The sequence below is a fragment of the Elephas maximus genome, chromosome 13 (genome assembly GCF_024166365.1).
Source record: "Elephas maximus indicus isolate mEleMax1 chromosome 13, mEleMax1 primary haplotype, whole genome shotgun sequence".
NCBI classification, from domain to species: domain Eukaryota; kingdom Metazoa; phylum Chordata; class Mammalia; order Proboscidea; family Elephantidae; genus Elephas; species Elephas maximus.
The window spans coordinates 34,909,786-34,934,454 of NC_064831.1; positions in this window are offsets into that span (position 1 = coordinate 34,909,786).

Consider the following 24,669-nt stretch of genomic DNA (forward strand, 5'->3'; position numbering starts at 1 on the left):
GGGTGTTTCTGAAGAAGATCCAGCCTCCCCTTTAGTCAATGATACTTGGATCTGAGAACTGGTTCATGTCCGGTAACTGGGCTTTTCTATTCTGTTGACTGACATCGCCTGTGTTCACCTGCTCTTGGTACTTTTTTTTTATTGTGCTTTAAGTGAAAGTTTACAAATCAAGTCAGTCTCTCATACAAAAATTTATATACACCTTGTTATATACTCCTAACTGTTCTCCCCCTAATAAGACAGCACACTCCTTCCCTCCACTCTCTCTTTTCGGGTCCATTCAGCCAGCTTCTGACCCCCTCTGCCCTCTCATCTCACCTCCAGACAGGAGATGCCAATGTAGTCTCATGTGTCTACTTGATCCAAGAAACTCTTTCTTCACCAGTATCATTTTCTATCCCATTGTCCAGTCCAGTCCCAGTCTGAAGAGTTGGCTTTGGGGATGGTTCCTGTCTTAGGCTAACAGAAGGTCTGGGTACCATGACCAGCATGGTCCTTCTAGTCTCAGTCAGACCATTAAGTCTGGTCTTTTTACGAGAATTTTAGGTCTGCATCCCACTGCTCTCCTGCTCCCTCAGGGACTCTCTGTTTTGTTCCCTGTCAGGGCAGTCATCAGTTGTAGCCAGGTGCCATCTAGTTCTTCTGGTCTCAGGCTGATGTAGTCTCTGGTTTATGTGGCCCTTTCTGTCTCTTGGGCTCATGATTATGTTGTGTCTTTGGTGTTCTTCATTCTCCTTTGATCCAGGTGGGTTGAGACCAATTGATGGCCACTTGCTATTGGTATTTTTTTTTTTACTATAAAAGACAATCTTTATCCTTGTTAGCAGCCTATCTCACCTTTGAGGGTGCCACTGTTTATTTGCCATAATTATACAACCTTGTAGGTTAGTTCCTCCTGGTTGCTATTCTGGCTTTTCTACCCATTACGGTAATTACGTCCAGTTTTACTCTGATGATTAAGTGATATTACTTGGAAACCACTATTCCAGAATCTTGTTATCCTTGTTGACATCAGGGTTACCAGTCATTTAACTATATCACCTACACTGCCTACAAAGAATAGCCACAGTTGAATTTCTCAGTGATACCAGTGCCCCCCTCACCTGTCTATTCCTTATCATTTGAGTAAACGGAACCCCCTTTGGGTCATTCTGCATGAAACAGTCATGTTTGTCTTACATGATAAAGCCATTCTAGCATACTCACCTCTCTGAGATTTTTGGCAACTTCCTCAATACTCTGGCTGATAACACTACCCCAATTACTATCATTTGCTCCATGCTTCAATAAACCAATCCATCTGTCTATTAGGACTGGATCTAGGAAATCTTGCCAGGACATTAAATCTTCAGCCTTGAGAAAGTGCCTCCACATCAATAAACTCTCCTTTTTCCAGTTTTTAATCCTATATCCACTGGGCCATTACTCACAATATCCACTCCTAGCCATGTTCTCCGCTGGGGCCCTAGTGGCACAGTAGTTAAGATCTATGGCTGCTAACTAAAGGTTGGCAGTTCAAATCCACCAGCTGCTCCTTGGAAACCCTATGGGGGCAGATGTACTCCGTCCTATAGGGTTGCTATGAGTCAGAATCCATTCGATGGCAATGGGTAGGCGTGCTCTCCTGGGTCTTTCCAGTACTTCCCAGCTAGGCCTTACAGTCCCTGTAGTGGGGACATTTTCTCATCGGCTGTATTGAGCCTTAACTCTAGTTACTGGACCAGAAGCATTGTGGGGAGGTGCAGTAAGATTTTCAGGAGGGCAGCTATCATCTTGTGAGGTATCTGCCTCAGGTGCGATATTTATATGGCCTCCAAGCAAGAGGAGACTGGCATTCTCTAGAAAGGGAAAGGAATTCTGCCAGCCTCAAAATTTTAGGGAAATTTGTAGGGTCATGTGTTTCTAATATATTCACACAAATGTTTCCACTTAGGATTTCTATTAAATTTCTGACTTTAGCATGGAAAATTTACAGGGGCTGAGATTTCAGCCTTCTTTTTAAATATTCTACTTTTACTATCAGATTCTGGGCCTCTTTTTTAGTCCAGCCCACTTTCTGGCTGTGAGATATGAGGCTCTCCTTAAATGCTGCCATATAAGCCTTATGGCTTTTATCCCATGGTTGGCCGACCTAAGCTTGTCATATTCTCCCTTCAAAGCTTATATTGCAGTTAGCAGCTGCCAACCTACTTCACAATCCTTGTGATTACCAAGATTCCACGTCTTTTAAGACTAGAGGTATTGCATAAGCCAGTGCATTCTCTTCCATCTGTTGTTGTTGTTGTTAGGTGCTGCCAAGTTGGTTCTGACTCATAGCGACCCCACGTACAACAGAACAAAACACTGCCCGGTCCTATGCCATCCTCAAAACTGTTGCTGTGTTTGGGCTCACCACACATGACAGCCTCATTATGGTGCTACAGCATATCATGAGCTATAATCACCTCAATTACAACAGCAATGGTGTCTATATTGCCATCTGACTGATGAATGATTGAATTCCAGAATACCATGTTGGGAGTCTGCTTCCTAAGACAAATTCTCATACCGACTATTATAATTTTACTCCCATCAAAAGCAGATCCTGAGACAAAGATTTGTGCAAGTAATTTGTTTTGGACATAATTCTAGAAAACACAAGTTGGGGAATAGTAAAGTCAGTCAGAAGGAAGCAAAAAGTGAATTAACTAGCTTCTTATCACCATGGACAACTGGGCTGAGTCGTACTGAATAACTTTAGGAGACAATGTAGAGTACACCTCAGAGTTACCTCAGAAAAATCACAAGGGAGCTGGGGCCTTTATGCTCTAGTTGCCTATCCATTGTTGGGTAAGGACCGTTTTTGGTGGATATTACCTCTCTGACATTTCTGGGTTGCCTTGTGTACAGGCCCAGTACATCCTCATAATCAGGGAAAAATCTCTCAGGTAGAGTGTTGCAAGTCTATGATAATTACTATTATTGAAACACTCTTTTTCTCTTGGGTCCTTGGTTTGAGACACTTCTAACTTTCAAATTTATTCTTCCAATCAAGTCCTCTCTCATGCTCCTTAAAGCACTTGCACATTAGATATTACTACTTAGAAATCTTAAAACTACTGAAATTAAATTCAAAACTAAACTCATCAAGTCATCCCACCTTCTAAGTGGTTCCTACTTCTGTATTCCCTGAAAATGTGACTGGCACCTTCATACATCTAGTTGTCTAACCCAGAAATTCAGGGTCTTTTTAGTCTTGTCTACTTCACTTTCTCTCCATACTTGCCAGCCACTGAGAATAGCACTCTACCTTGTACATATCTTTTAAGTCCATCCATTTTTGTTTCACCCACAATGCCCTAGGCCAGATTGCCATTATTCTTATCTAGATTACTGTTACAAAATCTTATTTGGTCTCTCTGCTTTCCTCTCAATCCATTTTCCACCATGCAGTCACTATAATACTTCCAAAAGGTACATTTGATAAGTTGATCCCCTATTTAAAAAAATGGTTCTTCATTGATCCTAGCATGAACACCAATACCATTAAGTTAGTGTTCAGGGCCTTTCATGATCTGGCTCCTGCTTTCTCCTTTTCCCTCAATTCTTGTCACCTCACCTCTTAAAGACTAGGTTCTGGAATTCTGAATGTCTTTCAGGTCCTTCCTTTTCTCCCAGACCTGCACACATGTTTTCTCTGCCTGTAAGAACTCCCCCTCCACTCTGCCTTGATCTCATAACTGCTAATAGGCCTCTGGGTTTCAACTTAAGACATTTTCTCCTGGAAATCTCTACTCCTTGATTACCTGGAATGATTTGGTTGCCCCAGTTATGTACTCCTGTATTTAATCTGTCCTTCCCTCTCAAAATGTATCAAATTTCATTGCAATTATTTTTCACTGACTTCCTCCTTCACTATCCTGTATGATCTCTGGGGGCAGCAATCATTTCTTTCTCTTTCATTTTTAAATTTCCAGCAGCAAGCCACAGTTTCTGGGACATATTAGGCACTTAGTGAATATCCACAGATAAATAGATTATGTTTTCTTCACTCTTTAAAAAAGTTAATACTTAAAACATGTGCAACATTTTATGGAATATTTTTCTTGAACATCTCTTTCCCCAGTGCCTAGTACAGAGCTTGGTATGTAAAGGTACTTGATAAATACTGCTTGTCTTAAGATATGAAGACCTCATGATATTGATTAGTAATGATAAAGAGATACTTCCCATTACCAATACTAGATGGAAATACCTAATGAGAATCACTAGTGCGATCACACTTCTGCTCAGGGTGTATAAGTTGTTTTTGGTTTATTAATGTTATTCCTTCTCATAATTACATATGCAACGCTACCAAGCAAATGTTATTTCTAATTGAATTCAGAATGAAGGAATACTGGTTAAATGGTAGCTGAGACTATTTCCCTAGTTATTTTGGGGAAATAAATAATTCACATACTCAGACTTGAAAAAAAAATTGACGAAGCCCCATAAAAGCAATGAAAATCATTACCATTCCTAGATTCAGTGCTATATTTTAAGATAAGGGTTGAAGAGGCATCCTCGGGGAATTATCTTAGCAGGGAAGCCGAAGAGTTTCCCCTATATACTCTTCGTTCCCTGAAACTAAATGGTAAATAGTTTCACAGTTAGAAAATTTATTCTCCCTTCCACTAGCTAAATATTTCCCTGTGGCTTGGATTATCTTTTCCTAAATCTGTTATGACATGCTCCTTTAGAGTGCAGCTCAAAGATGCTTCTGCTTCTTTACTTCGCCCTCAAGAGGAATGCCTAATAACTTCCCACCAAATCTTTCTCGTCTTTGTTTTCCATCCTGGAAAACATATGGTTTATTTCATCCAAAGAGTTTTCCTGTCAGGCAATTGAGAGACCAGGATATCCTGTTTTAAATTGGGGTTATCTAGTAGGAAATGCCACTTTTTAAAAATATCTATTATTCAGTAGCTTGTCATCAAGATATTCACAAAATTTGAGGACAGAAAGAGAATATGGCAAAACCAATTTGTTTTCTGTTCTTCACCACACTGCAGTCACTCCATTCTTTCCTTCCCCCAAAGCAAGAAAACAAACTACTCTTTGGAAAAATCCCAAAATAGCACTGATAAAAATATTTTAAAAGGATTGATAAAGTCCTTAGACTCAGAAATTGGGTGATTGCAAAGAGTAAGGGCAGTCAGTGCTTCTGAACAGTCATTTAATGTAGTGGATACTTAATGGAAAGACATACTTTTGCCATTCTGCATAAGGAAAAATTCAGCAAGCTTGACTGAACAAGAATCTCTTCAGTCAGATGCTGTATAGTTCTTTTACTAACGTGAGATTGATTTCTGGAGATGGTCCAAGCTTAATGGAGACCTACATGAAAACCTGGTTCACGTTTGTTGAGTTTTTCACGTATTTCTGGAAGTCCGCCAGATCTGGTATCAATGGAAATACTGTATATTAAAGAAAAATTAAAAAAAAAAGTCTTCCATGGAGATTGGACCATTCCCAGTACCTTGATATTTTTGTCCAATTGCATCAAATGTTCTGAAAAAAAGAAAACGGCATTCTTTTGTATGTTGAAATTACCAAATGAATTTTCTTCATGAAGTGAATGAAAATGTGTAGAAAATCTCTAGTGTCCACATAGGCCATTTCTGATTGAAATCCTACCTACAGCTGCACAAAATAGGATGCGTACTACATATAGTGAAGGCTTTATACGAAAAAGCAAGAGTGTCAATATGCTAGTGAAAAAAAAAAGTGGTTCATATTGTGTTGTATTTAAGAAAGTTATAGCTTGATTTTAAATTCTTGTATTGTGTACAGTTTTTTTTTTATTACCCTGATTAGATTGCTCTTTTTTATTATTCAGAGTTCTACTGCCCTCCAAAAGCACCTGGGGATATAGCCAGTGATCTGTGCATTACCTTGAATTTGGTAAGTTAATTAATATTTTCAGAGAACTTCACAGAGCTTAATGCACTTCTTGGTATGATGCAATACAAATTGCTAATGAGCAATAATTACTGTTTTAAGCAGTGCTTTAGTGTTTTCTTTTTCATTCTTTTTTTTTTTTTGTATATGCCTTCCAAAATGCCAGCACTTTTTTCCTCAGGGTGAAGTAGACACGTGACCACTCATGTACCTTAAAGTTTCTATTCTACTAATTTATATAGGTGTGAACAATGCAGTCAGAGGCAAATTTCCATATGCCTCCTCCACCTCAAACAAAAAATAAATTTTGTTGTGTTTTTATGCTAATGTAACTTGAGATGTAATAAGCTCTTTTTTTCTCTCATTTTCTTGTTCTAATTTTAACAGCAACACCTGTTCACATATTCACGTATCTCTGGCATTCCATTAAAAGTGCATATATATGTTAGAGATTGAAATTTAGTATAGAAAAAAGGAAGGAGGAATGGTTAGGTGACAGGGATTGTAGAAATATCTTATAATTCATGAAGATAGTTATATCGGCACCTCAGTTCTCATTCTTCAAAGTAAAAGCACCCCTAATGAGCATACTTTTTTTTCTTTCTTTAAGGTACATTTATTCACTCTGAACAACATTTAGACAATTCAGTACCTGCTATTTGTTAATAACATGAGTGAAAATATTCTGGATCACTTAAAGCTATATATGCTAAAGATTTCTATCTTCAAATTTTAATCACATTGCCCTGCAGGGAATTTTTCCCAGCACATTGATTGGGTAGGACTGCAATAGATTTAAATTTAATTTTTTGATGCTCTCTAAAATCATCTGATGAACTTAAGATATTCATATTGGCACCTATAATTCACTGTCAACTAGAAAATAACTGAGTTTAAATTTTTTCTCTGTGTACCAAACTTCACAGAAAAGTTACTGAGAAAAAAGTTATCGCTCATCGACACTGTAGGTTCAAACTGTCATCCTCTTTATTTTTTAAGGGAGATACAAGATTTGATGAGTACTTCAGGAATTCTTTATTACAAAGTATCTGAGAATAATATTTGCTTCAGAATATTTATTTGAATTGAGAAAGAACAAAGGTGAGATACTTATCTACTTCTGTAAAAAAATACACATGCTTCTATAGCATATGTATTTTTCATGAAAACCTACAGTATAATCTACAAAGAGGAATTCTGCAGGAGACAGTAAGTACTTCAATGTCTGTATTGTCATACTTTCTGACTCTAAAGGGGCGATTCATTCCTTTGAATTTCATCTCAGAAAGACGTCGAAGGTCTCCAATATCTACCCTGGCTGATTAGTTGAAAATTACACCATATTTGCCATAAAAATCTATGACATGTTTATTTCACTTGGGGCTTGTATGACCCTGAACATCTTTCCTCACAAGATATTCTAGAATATTACAGCATCGTCTAGAAATGTGATCCATTTCAATAGCAACATCCTAATAAGCTTGACCTCAGAATGATCCTGAAATTTATAAGCTAAATAAAATAATTATATTCTCATCCTGAGAATGGCACCAAAATCATACGGATAATGCAGAAGAAGGAGGGCTGCAATTTCTTAGAAAATACTAGGCACACGTAAAGGCAGGTATCAATCGTGTTCACAATTATTACTTTTTGACTTTGGAATTAGAAATTTCATCATGGAATTTTAATGTAGGGAGGTATACCACAGAGCGCATCTCAGTGTAACTGGTTTTCTACTTGAGTTTTCTTCATTCTATGTTGTTCAAGCTAGTGATTTAAAAAGAGTGCCTATTATATTATCAACCAAACAGGCAAACCATAGTTAAAAGGGAGTTAACTGAAATTATGTTTAACTTGCTATGACTGCTTGTTTTAAGTTATTAATACTGAATACTGATTTTGCATAATGCAGACACTTAAGTATCTTAAGTGCCAAGGGACAGTTTTTACATTCCTCAAGATGACACTAAGTCAACCATGCTTTTTATGTGTGTTTTTGTCAGTCAACACCTATGGTATCAGCCGCTACTCCCCTTCATATGGCTTTTGATTTCAAGACTTCAATTCTTTCCAGTTCTTGAAGGCTTCTGTGTTCCATTAAATTACCCTTCCATAGTTATCAGTCTCTCCTTATACCTCAAACATTTCTCCGTGTGCTTCCTCCTCCTTTATGCCATAGTAAAACTTGCCTCTACCCTGAGAACACAGCTTCTGCGGGTGGTAACTCAAGTGGTCGCAGTTTATCCTCTCTCTTCGCATGTCACAAGAGGTGGGGCTTCATTCCTTATTCTTTTCCTTTGTCACTACCAAACAATTATTCCCTCCACTCTGTTACATATATCTTTTCTTGTTTTTACCTTTCTGACTCAGGTCAGCTCATCTTCTTTCATTGCACACATGAACAACTAAATCATAGTTCTTCTCCAAATCAAATTCAGCCAGAATCCTGTGAGGTTTCAACGTACCATCAAGAAAATTAGTAAACTTTCCTTCCATTGACCCCTTTATCTCTCAATGAGTCATTTCAATCTCTCCTTATTCACTTGTCCTTTTTTTTTTTTCAACTTGGAGTCCATCGTCCCTGGTTCTGATAATACCCTGCTTCATACCTTTAATTCTCTGCTCTGATTTAGTTTGTTTGTTTACATTTAAGAATTTATTTAAGTTGCATAACAGTTACACTTTCCATTTAGATGATGTCATTTAATATATAAAGTTGCATAAGACTGGTATGTTCCTTTTGCTAAATAAGTTTGTCTGATATTAAGGTTTGGACCCTTGCTGTTTTTGTGCCATATCTCAGACCTCCTAAACTGCTTTCTGACTCACTGTAATCATTGTCAGATTTTACTCATTGGTTTATATTGTTTGGGAGAATATAAGAAAAAGAACCCCAAAGACTTAATATTTGGCATCCAAATCCTTAGTGATTTTGGTACCAGAACAAACTGTATTTCTCTTTTAATACTTACTTTACAAAGAGAGACACTTTGCTGTAGTCTTCTATTCTTTGTTCTCAGATGCAATTCCCCCTAAAGAAAACTCAGTGTCTGGGGCTGAGTTTCTTCTGACATTCACAGTTGAGTTTCACCCAGTCAAATAACTAGAAATAGGTTCCTGGTTAAAATAAATGATCATAGCAATAGGAAGGTATAGAGAATGGACCACTCTCAAAGAAAAAAGTCTATATTTTTAAATATTAATATAAATCCACTCCTGGGACAGTCAGGGAACAGGAACCTAATATGATCCTCTCCTACACTATATTCCTAATCCATCTTCCATGGGATTCTCCCATTTTCCTTAAAGCCCTTAAAGGTCCTCCCAGTGGAGAAGGAATCCAAACTGGCTCTGGTAAAAATAAGCAATAAATATAATTTTCTCAACATCATTGGTAAAACAAGGATTTGGAATAAAAAGATAACTTGGAAGGATTTTAAGCAAAGAAGGGTGTTTTTTAAGGGATATACTTTTGTTTCAGATGAAAATTTAATGTAGCATATAATACTCTAGAAACATTTTGAGGTAGAAATGATCCAGATTTCAGACTTTTAAAAGTATCCAAATAACAATATTATAACAACAAAAATACTGTTATTTTGATACTTAATACTTATTCAGTGTTACTCAGTATTCTGAAATATTGTGCCTTAAGTAAAAGTTTACAAATCAAGTCAGTCTCTCACACAAAAACCCATATACCCCTTGCTACACACTCCCAGTTACTCTCCCCCTAATGAGACAGCCTGCTCTCTCCCTCCACTTTCTCTTTTCGTGTCCTTTTCGTCAGCTTCTAACCCCCTCCACCCTCTCATCTCCCCTCCAGGCAGGAGATGCCAACATAGTCTCAAGTGTCCACCTGATCCAAGAAGCTCACTCTTCACCAGCATCCCTCTCCAACCCATTGTCCAGTCCAATCCACGTGTGAAGAGTTGGCTTCAGGAATGGTTCCTGTCCTGGGGCAACAGAAGGTCTGTGGACCATGACCACCAGGGTCCTTCCAGTCTCAGTCAGACCATTAAGTCTGGTCTTATGAGAATTTGGGGTTTGCATCCCACTGCTGTCCTGCTCCCTCAGGGGATCTCTGTTGTGTTCCCTGTCAGGGCAGTCATCGGTTGTGGCCAGGCACCATCTAGTTCTTCTGGTCTCAGGATGATGTAGTCTCTGGTTCATGTGGCCCTTTCTGTCTCATGGGCTCGTAAATACCTTGTGTCCTTGGTGTTCATTCTCCTTTGGTCCAGGTGAGTTGAGACCAATTGCTGCATCTTAGATGGCTGCTTGCTAGCATTTAAGACCCAAGATGCCACTCACCAAAGTGGGATGCAGAATGTTTTGTTAATAGATTTTATTATGCCAACTGACTTAGATGTCCCCTGAAACCATGGTCCCCAGACCCCTGCCCCTGCTATGCTGGCCTTCAAAGCATTCAGTTTATTCAGGAAACTTCTTTGCTTTTGGCTTAGTCCAATTGTGCTGACCTCCCCTGTACTGTGTGCTGTCTTTCCCTTCACCTAAAGTAGTTCTTATCTACTATCTAATTAGTGAATACCCCTCTGCCACCCTCTCTCCCTCCCCCCTCTCGTAACCACAAAAGAATGTTTTCTTCTCGGTTTAAACTATTTCTCAAGTTCTTATAATAGTGGCCTTATACAATATTTGTCCTTTTGCAACTGACTAATTTCACTCAGCATAATGCCTTCCAGGTTCCTCCATGTTATGAAATGTTTCACAGATTCCTCACTGTTCTTTATCGATGCGTAGAATTCCATTGTGTGAATATACCATAATTTATTTATCCATTCATCCGTCGATGGACACCTTGGTTGCTTCCATCTTTATGCTATTGTAAACAGTGCTGCAATAAACACGGGTCTGCATATATCTGTTCGTGTAAAGGCTCTTATTTCTCTAGGATATATTCCAAGGAGTGGGATTGCTGGATTGTATGGTAGTTCTAATTCTAGCTTTTTAAGGAAGCGCCAAATCGATTTCCAAAGTGGTTGTACCATTTGACATTTCCACTAGCAGTGTAGAAGTGTTCCAATCTCTCCACAGCCTCTCCAACATTTATTATTTTGTGTTTTTTGGATTAATGTCAGCCTTGTTGGAGTGAGATGAAATCTCATTGTAGTTTTGATCTGCATTTCTCTAATGGCTAATGATCGTGAACATTTCCTCATATATCTGTTAGCTACCTGAATGTCTTCTTTAGTGAAGTGTCTATTCATATCATTTGCCCATTTTTTAATTGGGTTATTTGTCTTTTTGCAGCTGAGTTTTTGCAGTATTATGTAGATTTTGGAGATCAGTTTATGCCTGCACAGGAGCCGCCTCTGTCCTGAGCTCCCCCAGTTAATGGAACTAGCAAATTATCTTTTCCCCCCAGCTGGAAATTTTTTCCTTCCCCAAGGCTGGGAGGATGGCTCCAGGTGCTCACCAGGGTCTATCTCAGGCCTGGGGATTCAGCCACTGAAGCTGGCTTGGGGGTGGGGAGGGCGTGGTAAAATATACGCAAGTACTTAGCTTTTGCCGAGAGCACACTGTTCTCCTCAGGTTCCGGAGGTGTGAGTGGGCTGTGTGGCTGGCTGCTTCTCCCTCAGGAAACTGCGGCCCAACGCTAGGACCAGCCCACCGTCGCTGCTGCCGCCACCCACAGCTACCCTGGGAATGGTGCCTGAGGGCTCCCCACGATTCAGGTCCGGCAACTCCTCTCCTCTTCTGAACAGTCTCTTCCTTTTCCTGCCCCTCAGTTCGTTGTCTAAGCTTGCCTTTGATGCTCAGCGCTCCCAGCTTGTCACAAATATATACCCGTTTCACTTGTTTTTTCGGGTCTTTGTTGTAAAGAGGGCTCGACGGAAGCATCTGTCTATTCCACCATCTTGGCTATGCCTCCTCTTTCCTGTCTTTTTAATCGCCTCTTGCTTTCTTCACGTGTGATATCCTTGATGTCATCCCACAACTCGTCTGGTCTTTGCTCATTAGTGTTCAAGGCGTCAAATCTGTTCTTGAGATGGTCTCTAAATTCAGGTGGGATATGCTCAATTTTGTACTTTGCCTCTCGTGGACTTGTTCTAATTTTTATCAGTTTCAACTTTAACTTACATATGAGCAATTGATGGTCTGTTCCACAGTTGGCCCTTGGAGTTGTTCTGACTGATGATATTGAGCTTTCCCACAGTCTCTTTCCACAGATGTAGTTGATTTGATTCCTGTGTATTCCATCTGGTGAGGTCCACATGCATAGTCACCATTTATGTTGGTATTTGAAGTGAAGAAGCCATTGGTCTTGCAAAGTTCTATCATGTGATCTCCGGCATCATTTCCATTATCAAGCCCATATTTCCCAACTACTGACCTATAGGCACTCTGTAGGGGAGAGTTTATCTTAAACCATAGATTTTTAAATCAGGTTTCTTTAGAAGTGCCTTTATTGTGGTTTGTACAACCACCTTCTCTCATTCTTTCCTACCAATGAGGCTTTTGAGTTTGCCTAGAAGGTGAATTAATAAATTCCATCCCAATTTATGAATCGGTGCCTCTTGTTCAGCTAAGATAATTATTCCCAATTACACCATGTTTCTGCATCAATACTGTTGTGAGTGAAACATCACATCTGTAGACATCACCTACAAATTGTCACAATGTCAGAATTTTTGCCAGCATAGTATCAACATCTTTTGGTGACCTCACTCTGATTTTACCTTGCATCTCTCTCTTAAGCAATGATAGTATTTCAAATTTATTACAGTAAAAGTATCATTCAATGAAGTTGAATGATAAACAATCATCTCCACTATATATCCCTTTAAATGTTTAATTACAGCAAAATCAAAGTGTGTAATCAAGATATTTAATAATGTGGCATATGTTTATACAAACAAGAGTTATAAAAATAAACATGTAACACAGAGAAAAGAGAATCACATGATGAAATTCAAATTTGTTATGAAAGAGGCTCTCAAATATTCAAGTATGTATCTAGGACACACACACACATTCAGTAATTATTAAATCTTTCTTGTCTAGGACAGCAGAAGCTACACAAAGCTGCCAAACTTGAAAGATCTGGGTACCAGAACCATAGCTCAGATGTGGGAAAGGGAAGGTGTCTCCCAGAAAGACTAAATTTAAGTTTTCCTTAAGACCAGCAAAACTTGGAGGAGAAGGACTCTAAGTCGGAGATTTTTCAGATGCTATCTAAAGTGTTCTGCAAAACAAAGAAAGTAAGCATCCTATATGAATCTTTATATTAAGCCCATAATGCTGATACCAAAAAACTACATAAAAAGAAAACTAAAGACCAACCCTCACTCAGAAATATTAATGTAAAATCTAAATAGAATACTAGCAAATAAATCCAGCAATACAATAAAAGAATAATTCACCATGGCAAGTGGAATTCAACCCAGAAATCCAAAACTGATTCAATATATATATATATTTTTTTATTAAGCTTCAAGAGAACATTTACCATTCCAATCAGTCTGTCACATGTAGGTTTACATACATCTTACTCCCTTCTCCCACTTGCTCTCCCCCTATTGAGTCAGCCCCCACAGTCTCTCGTTTCGTGCCAATTTTGCCATCTTCCCTCTCTCTCTATCTTCCCATCCCCCCTCCAGTCAAGAGTTGCCAACACACTCTCCCGTGTCCAGCTGATTTAATTAGCTCACTCTTCATCAGCATCTCTCTCCCCCCCACTGACCAGTCCTTTTCATGCCTGATGATTTGTCTTCGGGGATGGTTCCTGTCCTGTGCCATCAGAAGTTCTGGGAAGCATTGTCTCTGGGATTCCTCTCGTCGCAATCATACCATTAGGTGTGGTCTTTTAATGAGATTAATTTGGGGTCTGTATCCCATTGGTCTCCTGCTCCCTCAGGAGTTGTCTGTTGTGCTCCCTGACAGGGCAGACATCGATTGTGGCCGGGCACCAACTAGTTCTTCTGGTCTCAGGATAATGTAGGTCTCTGGTTCATGTGGTCCTTTCTGTCTCTTGGGTTCTTAGTTGTCGTGTGACCTTGGTGCTCTTCCTTTGCCTTTGCTCCAGGTGGGTTGAGACCAATTGATGTATCTTAGATGGCCGCTTGTTGGCATTTAGGACCCCAGGCGCCACAATTCAAAGTGGGATGCAGAGTGTTTTCATAATAGAATTATTTTGCCCATTGACTTAGAAGTCCCCTCAAACCAAGTTCCCCAGACCCCAGCCCCTGCTCCGCTGACCTTTGAAGCTTTCATTTTATCCCAGAAACCTCTTTGCTTTTAATCCAGTCCAATTAGGCTGACCTTCCTTGTATTGAGTGTTGTCCTTCCCTTCACCCAAAGCAGTTCTTATCTACAGATTGATCAATAAAAAGCCCTCTCCCTCCCTCCCTCCCTCCCCCCTTTGTAACCACATAAGTATGTGTTCTTCTCCGTTTTTCCTATTTCTCAAGATCTTATAATAGTGGTCTTATACAATATTTGTCCTTTTGCAACTGACTCATTTCGCTCAGCATAATGCTTTCCAGATTCCTCCATGTTATGAAATGTTTCAGAGATTCGTCACTGTTCTTTATTGATGCGTAGTATTCCATTGTGTGAATATACCACAATTTATTTACCCATTCGTCCGTTGACGGACATCTTGGTTGCTTCCAGCTTTTTCCTATTGTAAACAGAGCTGCAATAAACATGGGTGTGCATATATCTGTTTGTGTGAAGGCTCTTGTATCTTTAGGGTATATTCCGAGGAGTGGGATTTCTGGGTTGTATGGTAGTTCTATTTCTAACTGTTTAAGATAACGCCAGATGGATTTCCAAAGTGGTTGTACCATTTTACAATCCCACCAGCAGCGTATGAGAGTTCCAATCTCTCCGCAGCCTCTCCAACATTTATTATTTTGTGTTTTTTGGATTAATGCCAGTCTAGTTGGTGTGAGATGGAATCTCATCGTAGCTTTAATTTGCATTTCTCTAATGGCTAATGATCGAGAGCATTTTCTCATGTATCTGTTGGCTGCCTGAATATCTTCCTTAGTGAAATGTGTGTTCATCTCCTTTGTCCACTTCTTGATTGGGTTGTTTGTCTTTTTGTGGTTGAGTTTTGACAGAATCATGTGGATTTTAGAGATCAGGCGCTGGTCTGAGATGTCATAGCTGAAAATTCTTTCCCAGTCTGTAGGTGGTCTTTTTACTCTTTTGGTGAAGTCTTTAGATGAGCACAGGTGTTTGATTTTTAGGAGCTCCCAGTTATCTGGTTTCTCTTCATCATTTTTGGTAATGTTTTGTATTCTGTGTATGCCCTGTATTAGGGCTCCTAGGGTAGATCCTATTTTTTCTTCCATGATCTTTATCGTTTTAGTCTTTATGTTTAGGTCTTTGATCCACTTGGAGTTAGTTTTTGTGCATGGTGTGAGGTATGGGTCCTGTTTCATTCTTTTGCAAATGGATATCCAGGTATGCCAGCACCATTTGTTAAAAAGACTATTATTTCCCCAATTGACTGACACTGGTCCTTTGTCAAATATCAGCTGCTCATATGTGGATGGATTTATATCTGGGTTCTCAATTCTGTTCCATTGGTCTATGTGCCTGTTGTTGTACCAGTACCAGGCTGTTTTGACTACTGTAGCTATATAATAGGTTCTGAAATCAGGTAGAGTGAGGCCTCCCACTTTCTTCTTCTTTTTCAGTAATGTTTTGCTTATCCGGGGGTTCTTTCCTTTCCATATGAAATTAGTGATTTGTTTCTCTGTCCCCTTAAAGTATGACATTGGTATTTGGATTGGAAGTGCGTTATATGTATAAATGGCTTTTGGTAGAATAGACATTTTTACTATGTTAAGTCTTCCTATCCATGAGCAGGGTATGTTTTTCCACTTAAGTATGTCCTTTTGAATTTCTTGTAGCAGAGTTTTATAGTTTTCTGTGTATAGGTCTTTTACATCCTTGATAAGATTTATTCCTAAGTATTTTATCTTCTTGGGGGCTACTGTGAATGGTATTGATTTGGTTAATTCCTCTTCGGTGTTCTTTTTGTTGATGTAGAGGAATCCAAGTGATTTTTGTATGTTTATTTTATATCCTGAGACTCTTCCAAACTCTTCTATTAGTTTCAGTAGTTTTCTGGAGGATTCCTTAGGGTTTTCCATGTATACGATCATGTCATCTGCAAATAGTGATAGCTTTACTTCCTCCTTACCAATTTGGATACCCTTTATTTCTTTGTCTAGCCTAATTGCCCTGGCGAGGACTTCAGTATGATGTTGAATAAGAGCGGTGATAAAGGGCATCCTTGTCTGGTTCCTGTTCTCAAGGGAAATGCTTTCAGGTTCTCTCCATTTAGAGTGATATTGGCTGTTGGCTTTGCATAGATGCCCTTTATTATGTTGAGGAATTTTCCTTCAATTCCTATTTTGGTAAGAGTTTTTATCATGAATGGGTGTTGGACTTTGTCAAATGCCTTTTCTGCATCAATTGATAAGATCATGTGGTTTTTATCTTTTGTTTTATTTATGTGATGGATTACATTAATGGTTTTTCTGATATTAAACCAGCCTTGCATACCTGGTATAAATCCCACTTGATCAGGGTGAATTATTTTTTTTGATGTGTTGTTGGATTCTATTGGCTAGAATTTTGTTGAGGATTTTTGCATCTATGTTCATGAGGGATATAGGTTTAAAATTTTCTTTTTTTGTAATGTCTTTACCTGGTTTTGGTATCAGGGAGATGGTGGCTTCATAGAATGAGTTGGGTAGTATTCCGTCATTTTCTATGCTTTGAAATACCTTCAATAGTAATGGTGTTAAGTCTTCTCTGAAGGTTTGGTAGAACTCTGCAGTGAAGCTGTCTGGGCCAGGACTTTTTTTTGTTGGGAGTTTTTTGATTACCGTTTCAATCTCTTTTTTTGTTATGGGTCTATTTAGTTGTTCTACTTCTGAATGTGTTAGTTTAGGTAGGTAGTATTGTTCCAAGAATTTATCCATTTCTTCTAGGTTTTCAAATTTGTTAGAGTACAATTTTATGTAGTAATCTGATACGATTCTTTTGATTTCATTTGGTTCTGTTGTGATGTGGTCCTTCTCATTTCTTATTCGGGTTATTTGTTTCCTTTCCTGTTTTTCTTTAGTCAGTCTAGCCAATGGTTTATCAATTTTGTTAATTTTTTCAAGGAACCAGCTTTTGGCTTTGTTAATTCTTTCAATTGTTTTTCTGTTGTCTAAAAAAAGAAAAAAAAAAAATTTTTTTTTTTTTTAATTCATTTAGTTCAGCTCTAATTTTTATTATTTGTTTTCTTCTGGTGCCTGATGGGTTCTTTTGTTGCTCACTTTCTATTTGTTCAAGTTGTCGGGACAGTTCTCTGATTTTGGCTCTTTCTTCTTTTTGTATGTGTGCATTTATCGATATAAATTGGCCTCTGAGCACTGCTTTTGCTGTGTCCCAGAGGTTTTGATAGGAAGTATTTTCATTCTCGTTGCTTTCTAAGAATTTCCTTATTCCCTCCTTGATGTCTTCTATAACCCAGTCTTTTTTCAGGAGGGTATTGTTCATTTTCCAAGCATTTGATTTCTTTTCCCTAGTTTTTTTGTTATTGATTTCTAGCTTCATTGCCTTGTGGTCTGAGAAGATGCTTTGTAATATTTCGATGTTTTGGATTCTGCAAAGATTTGTTTTATGACCTAATATGTGGTCTATTCTAGAGAATGTTCCATGTGCGCTAGAAAAAAAAGTATATTTTGCAGCAGTTGGGTGGAGAGTTCTGTATAAGTCAATGAGGTCAAGTTGGTTGATTGTTGTAAGTAGGTCTTCCGTGTCTCTATTGAGCTTCTTACTGGATGTCCTGTCCTTCTCCGAAAGTGGTGTGTTGAAGTCTCCTAGTATAATTGTGGAGGTGTCTATCTCACTTTTCAGTTCTGTTAAAATTTGATTTATGTATCCTGCAGCCCTGTCATTGGGTGCATAAATATTTACTATGGTTATGTCTTCCTGATCAATTGTCCCTTTTATCATTATATAGTGTCCTTCTTTATCCTTTGTGGCAGATTTAAGTCTAAAGTCTATTTTGTCAGAAATTGATATTGCTACTCCTCTTCTTTTTTGCTTATTGTTTGCTTGATATATTTTTTTCCATCCTTTGAGTTTTAGTTTGTTTGTGTCTCTAAGTCTAAGGTGTGTCTCTTGTAGGCAGCATATAGATGGATCGTGTTTCTTTATCCAGTCCGTGACTCTCTGTCTCTTTATTGGTGCATTTAGTCCATTTACATTCAGCGTAATTATAGATAAATAAGTTTTTAGTGCTGTCATTTTGATGCCTTTTCATGTGTATTGTTGTCCATTTCATTTTTCCACATGCTTTTTTGTGCTGAGACGTTTTTCTTAGTAGCTTGTGAGATCCTCATTTTCATAATGTTTAACTTTGTGTTTATTGAGTCATTAAGTTTTTCTTGGCTTTTTTCTTGAATTATGGAATTGTTATTCCTTTTTGTGGTTACCTTTTTATTTACCCCTATTTTTCTAAGTAAAAACCTATCTTATGTCCTTCTATATCGCCTTGTATCACTCTCCATATGGCAGTTCAGTGCCTCCTATATTTAGTCCCTCTTTTTGATTATTGTGATCGTTTATCTATTGATTTCCATGATTTCCTGTTATGTGTATTATTTTGTTTATTTATTTATTTTTTAGAATTAGTCTTAATTTGTTTGTTTTTGTGCTTTCCCTATTTGAGTTGCCTTGATATCAGGACGTTGTGTTTTGTGACCTTGTGTTGTGCTGGTACCTGATATTATTGGTCATCCGGCCAAACAATCTCCTTTAGCATTTCTTGCAGTCTTGGTTTAGTTTTTGCAAATTCTCTAAACTTGTGTTTATCTGTAAATATCTTAATTTCTCCTTCATATTTTAGAGAGAGTTTTGCTGGATATATGATCCTTGGCTGGCAGTTTTTCTCATTCAGTGCTCTGTATATGTTGTCCCATTCCCTTCTTGCCTGCATGGTTTCTGCTGAGTAGTCTGAACTTATTCTTATTGATTCTCCCTTGAAGGAAACCTTTCTTTTCTCCCTGGCTGCTTTTAAAATTTTCTGTTTGTCTTTGGTTTTGGCAAGTTTGATGATAATATGTCTTGGTGTTTTTCTTTTTGGATCAATCGTAAATGGGGTTCGATGAGCATCTTGGATAGATATCCTTTCGTCTTTCATGATGTCAGGGAAGTTTTGTGTCAGGATTTCTTCAACTATTTTCTCTGTGTTTTCTGTCCCCCCTCCCTGTTTTGGGACTCCAATCACTCGCAAGTTATCCTTCTTGATAGAGTCCCACATGATTCTTAGGGTTTCTTCATTTTTTTTAATTCTTTTATCTGATTTTTTTTCAGCTATGTTGGTGTTGTTTCCCTGGTCCTCCAGAAGTCCCAGTCTACATTCTAATTGCTCGAGTCTGCTCCTCTGACTTTCTATTGCGTTGTCAAATTCTGTAATTTTATTGTTAATCTTTTGGATTTCTACATGCTGTCTCTCTATGGATTCTTGCAACTTGTTAATTTTTCCACTATGTTCTTGAATAATTTTTTTGAGTTCTTCAACAGTTTTATCAGTGTGTTCCTTGGCTTTTTCTGCATTTATCCTAATTTCATTTGTGATATCTTTAAGCATTCTGTAAATTAGTTTTTTATATTCTGTATCTGATAATTCCAGGATTGTATCTTCATTTGGGAAAGATTTTGATTCTTTTGTTTCGGGGGTTGGAGAAGCTGTCATGGTCTGTTTCTTTATGTGGTTTGATATGGACTGCTGTCTCCGAGCCATCACTGGGAAACTAGATTTTCCAGGTAGTCAGCTGGTACGCTGGCTCCTGGTTCTGAAAACGGTCGCTGTCTGCCCGTATTTGTTCGTTTTCCGTCTCTAAGTCTGTGCTTGTTGTTCAGAGTTCGTAGATTGTTATGTATGTGATTGATTCCCTTGTTTTTCCGAGTCTTTGTTGCAAGAGGGATCTGCAGTAGTGTCCACCTAGTCCGCCATCTTGGCCCCGCCTCTGATTCAATATTTTAAAATTCATTAATAATATTCAGCACATTAATGAGTCAATGGAAAAAAAAATGATGACTTCAACATATGCTGGTGTGACTTTTGAAAAATTTTATTACACTTTCTGGATTCAAGAAGAAAAACCTTAGAGAAATAAGAGCAGGTAGAAATTTTTTTGACATGAAAAAAAAATTATGTCAACAAAAAGTGTCATGGTGAAGAGTGAAGCATTTGAAGCATTGCAGTTAAAGGCAGAAATATAACAATGATGTTAGGGATTGAATTGTGTCTCCCTAAAATGTGTATTGAAGTCCTGGCCTCTGTACCTCTAGACGTGATCCTGTTTGGAAATAGGATTTTCTTTTGTTACGTTAATGAAGTCATGCCAGAGTTGGGTGAATCCTCAATATGATAACTTCTGAGTTATAAAAAGAACAGACTAGACACAGACACACACACAGGGGAAGACAGACACCATATGATGGTTGTCTACAAGTAAAGGAACACCAGCGATTGCCAGCAGATATCAGAAACTAGGAGAGAGGCTCACAGAAAGAAGCAACATAGCCAAGACACTCATTTGGACTTTTAGGCTCCAGAACTGTAAAAAGATACATTTCTGTCCTGTAAAGCCACCCACTTGTGCTATTTCTGTTATGGTAACACTAGGTAGCTAAGACAGGTAGATTATCTGCAAATTATATTATGACTGCATACCTAGAGGGAAACAGAGTATCAATTACATTTTTTTTAAACAGTTTAGTACTAGTTAGAAAAATTACTATACAAATGTCAGTATTCAGCAAAGATGATTGAAGAAAAATATTCCAGCCAAAGAAATAAAAATAAAATACCTATGGATGAACAAATAAACAAAAATCAAATATGTAGCACCTCTTTTAAGAAAATGATAAAATAAAAATGGGGGAAATTTTTGAAAGTCCTAAAAATGAGGAGAAAACCCTTGCTGTTCTAATATGAAAAGTCAATATTAAAATAATATCAATTCTTCTAAAATTAATCTGTAAATGAAGTTAAATCTCAACCTGAATTGTGACATAGCTGTTTTAAACTTCCTAAATTTCCACTACAAGTATAAATACCGAGAATTGGAAGAAAAATGCTTAAAAGGAAGAATCATCAAGAGGAAGTATTCAGACTAGAATTTCAGTTGTTTTTGTAAAGCTACAGTAATTAAAATGATGTCATGACAGTAAGATAATAGATAATTTAATATTGTGGAATACTCTCTATATAGATAAAAACCTTTATTCGAATTCAGGATGTGATAAACAGATGACACTTCAGAATACTGGGGAAATGAATATTCAATCACTGATGTTTTGAACAGTGACATAGCCATTAAAAAAAAATAAGTCGTGTGACTTCTACCTCAAACTTAGCACCAGAATAAATTCCAGATGATTTAAGGGTTTAATTTTTTTTTTTTTAACAAAAAGTTTAGAAGTATCAGGATAACACACAAGTGAATATTTTGATAATCTTGGATTAGGGAAGAATTTTCCAAGTCTGACACAAAATCTGTAACCCATAAAGAAAAAGAGATATGGAAACATTTTCCTGCATACCAATTTAAAAACTACTTGAACAAAGAAATTTCCAAAATATTAACAATAAAATATATTCACAACATAAATTACATAAAATAAGCTAATATTCAAGTAAAAGGAACTGTTACATATTAATATGATAAAAAGGAGAAAATTTTTTTAAGTGAGCAAGGTTATGAATAGGCCATTCAACTCACACAACAGGAGATACAAACATGCAACATCAAGTGAAATTATGTTCAATTTCACTAACAATGGAGGTTAAAGCAACCAAGAGGTATAACTTTTTAATCTACTAGATTGGCAAAGGGCAAAATTATCGATAACCAGCAGTTTGAGTGAGAGCGAAGGAACTGGCCGATCTGGTATAGTACTGCTTGGATTGTAAATGAGTTCAATATTAAACCATTTTGGGAAGCAACTTATCAACATACCTCAATGTTCTAATTATTAATACTCTTTCAACTATAAATTCCATTTTTAGGAATATGTGCTATAACAGAAAACAGTGTTTAATGCATGCTTGAATGCATAGGCACCGTATTTATGTTCCAGGAAGCATGCTTTTAAAAGCAGAAGTTTGGAAAAACCTAAATTTTCATCTTTAGGGATTGGGTATTACATCATGCTACACTTAATATACTAGAATAGCAAGCAGTAGTTAAAAAAAAAAAAAAATCAGATCTACAGATTCTGTTTCGGGACAAAGAAAACCAAGACCCCTTTGCCATCAAGTGGATTTCAACTCATAGCGACCCTATAGGACAGAGTAGAACTGCTCCATAGGGTTTCCATGGGGTTTTACTTTGGAAAAAGTCCCTGATGAATTGTAAAAGCAAAGGTAATAGAATAGTGTCTATTATATGATCAAATTACTGTAAAAACTATATATATTATACACACATGTGGGCATGGGATATGTGTGTGGAACAGTAATGTGCATGCATATTTGTAAATTCACAGAAACTTTTTTATAAGACTTAGCTGAAAACCAAAAAAAAAAAAAAAAAAAAATCAAACCCACTGCTCTTGAGTCAATTCTGACTCATAGCGATCCTATAGAACAGTGTAGAATTGCCCCATAGAGTTTCCAAGGGGCATCTCATGGACTTGAACTGCCAACCTTTTGGTTATATACGTCAGATTACTAGTAGTTCTTATCCCTAGAGACTTGGACTTTGAGGAGAGAAAGTCAGGGAGAAAGGAGTATTATATAGTTGGCTTTATACCCTCTGTATTATCTCATTTTTTTAAAATATAGGATGCATGTATTACTTTAATAATTAAAAAAAAAAAAAAACTACAAAGATTTAAAAGCCCTTTCCTGAAAATAGAGATCTTTGTTTACCATGTTTTCTGATTCTCTTTGAGAAAAAATCCTTTCATTTATACTGGCATGCCAAATTGCTAGCAAAAGTTAACTTTATGGACAAGTTATTAATCTATATTTTGAGTTATTATATGTACTTTGAAGCTTTAAGGCAGAGAGGGCAGCTCCATATTTTCTTCCCCTTTAGATCATAATCCTCTCTCTGGCACCATGGTCTTCTCCATATTAATGAGGTACATAGAGCAGAAAGAATGTTAGATTTCAGGTGGGAGTGTGGTTATGCACTCTTATCTGTTACCATCACCATGTTAACCATGAAGGGCAAAGGAAATAAATTCAGCTGAAAGAAATATTTAGTTATTCTCAAGGCTTAATAGTGACTTAACGTAGAAAAGTAAATTCATAGGCATTTGTAGGAACAAATCTGAGTTAAAGATTTTTCTCTTGCTTTAGCCTAAGATAAGGGATACTCTTGCCCTCCACCCCATTCCCGCCATCCAGCCTTAGAAGGTAGTTTCATCCTTGGGGGCATCTTGAATTGGATTCTAAGTTCTTAAGAGAACTGTTTCTGGTCCTGGTTTCTACTCAGTTTAGAAGTCCATTTTCAAATCTAGTGTAACCTGAGAAGTTTGTTTGTTACAAGGAGGGAATACAGGATTTATTTTGGCCAGTTCCAAAGAGTATTCAGATGGATCCAGGCCCCTGAAGTGATGCTCATGTCCTCTCCTGACCAGCCGAAACCTAGAACTGGGCATCATACCAGACCAAGGGCAGCCCAGGCCAGCCCCCAGATCTCACAGCTTCCTTAAAAAAGAATTTAATTGTACTTTTATCCATTGTGCTACTGATTTTTGCCTAAGGAACAGTAGCTATGTGACTTTCTCTTTTCTAAATTCTGACTCTAATCTATCAAGTTATGTTTTGTCTGTGTGCTGAACAGATCTCAGAATAAAGCAATTTTTAAATGTTTTCTAAACGTTCTCTTTGTTCATTCATCACTATTATGTCAAATAATTGACACATCAGTTGACCGAAAGTCTGGCAGGTGCAGATGGCATTGGTTTGAGTTATTTTCCTCTAAATCTCTTGCCAGGGCTCAGATAGAGTGAGAACCATTACACCGTGCCTCATCTGCTCCCTGCACTTCAAAAACTCATTCTTCTGAGACAATGACCAAGTCTCCCCAAGGCTGGAAGTAGAAGTCAATGTTGCACTTCAGAAGTGATTGGGAAACACTGAAGACCTTCGTGGAAAACAAGAGGACCAAAGAGACTTTATCAAGCATTGCTTAGCAATTTGTCGTGCATTTTTTCCTGTTTCTAGTTTTGCAAACCTTAACCTGCTGGTGGAATTATGTGCTTCTTGCATGAAAAAGAAAATACACATAGACAGGAAGGAACACATTCTCTTATAGCAATGCCATAGTTATTGCAGTCACACCAAATGTGGTCCTCTACATCAACTCTTTCCTGCGACCAATAAGAGTTTAAATATTGGAAAAAAACCTTAGATTTTTATCTTTGGTGACCTGAGAACCTTGAGCTGCACAGAGCTAATATGAAACAACAGGAGCCCAATCAAATTTCCTTTTTTCTATTTCTTCACCTGGAAATCTCTAGCCGTTGTTTTAGTACAGAGACAATTTGATAGATTTATCTTGAAGAAAGAATAATGTGGTTAAGGCTTATACATTTTCTTTGTGTGTGTGTGTGTGTGTTTCTGATTTCTAAAAAACCCAGAAAAGTGCCTGGAAAACCTCTAAACTGTTAAAACTTTTATGATGACACAGAAACTACCAGGAAATGAGAACAGCCCGGTTACGACAAGCATAGCATAATAAT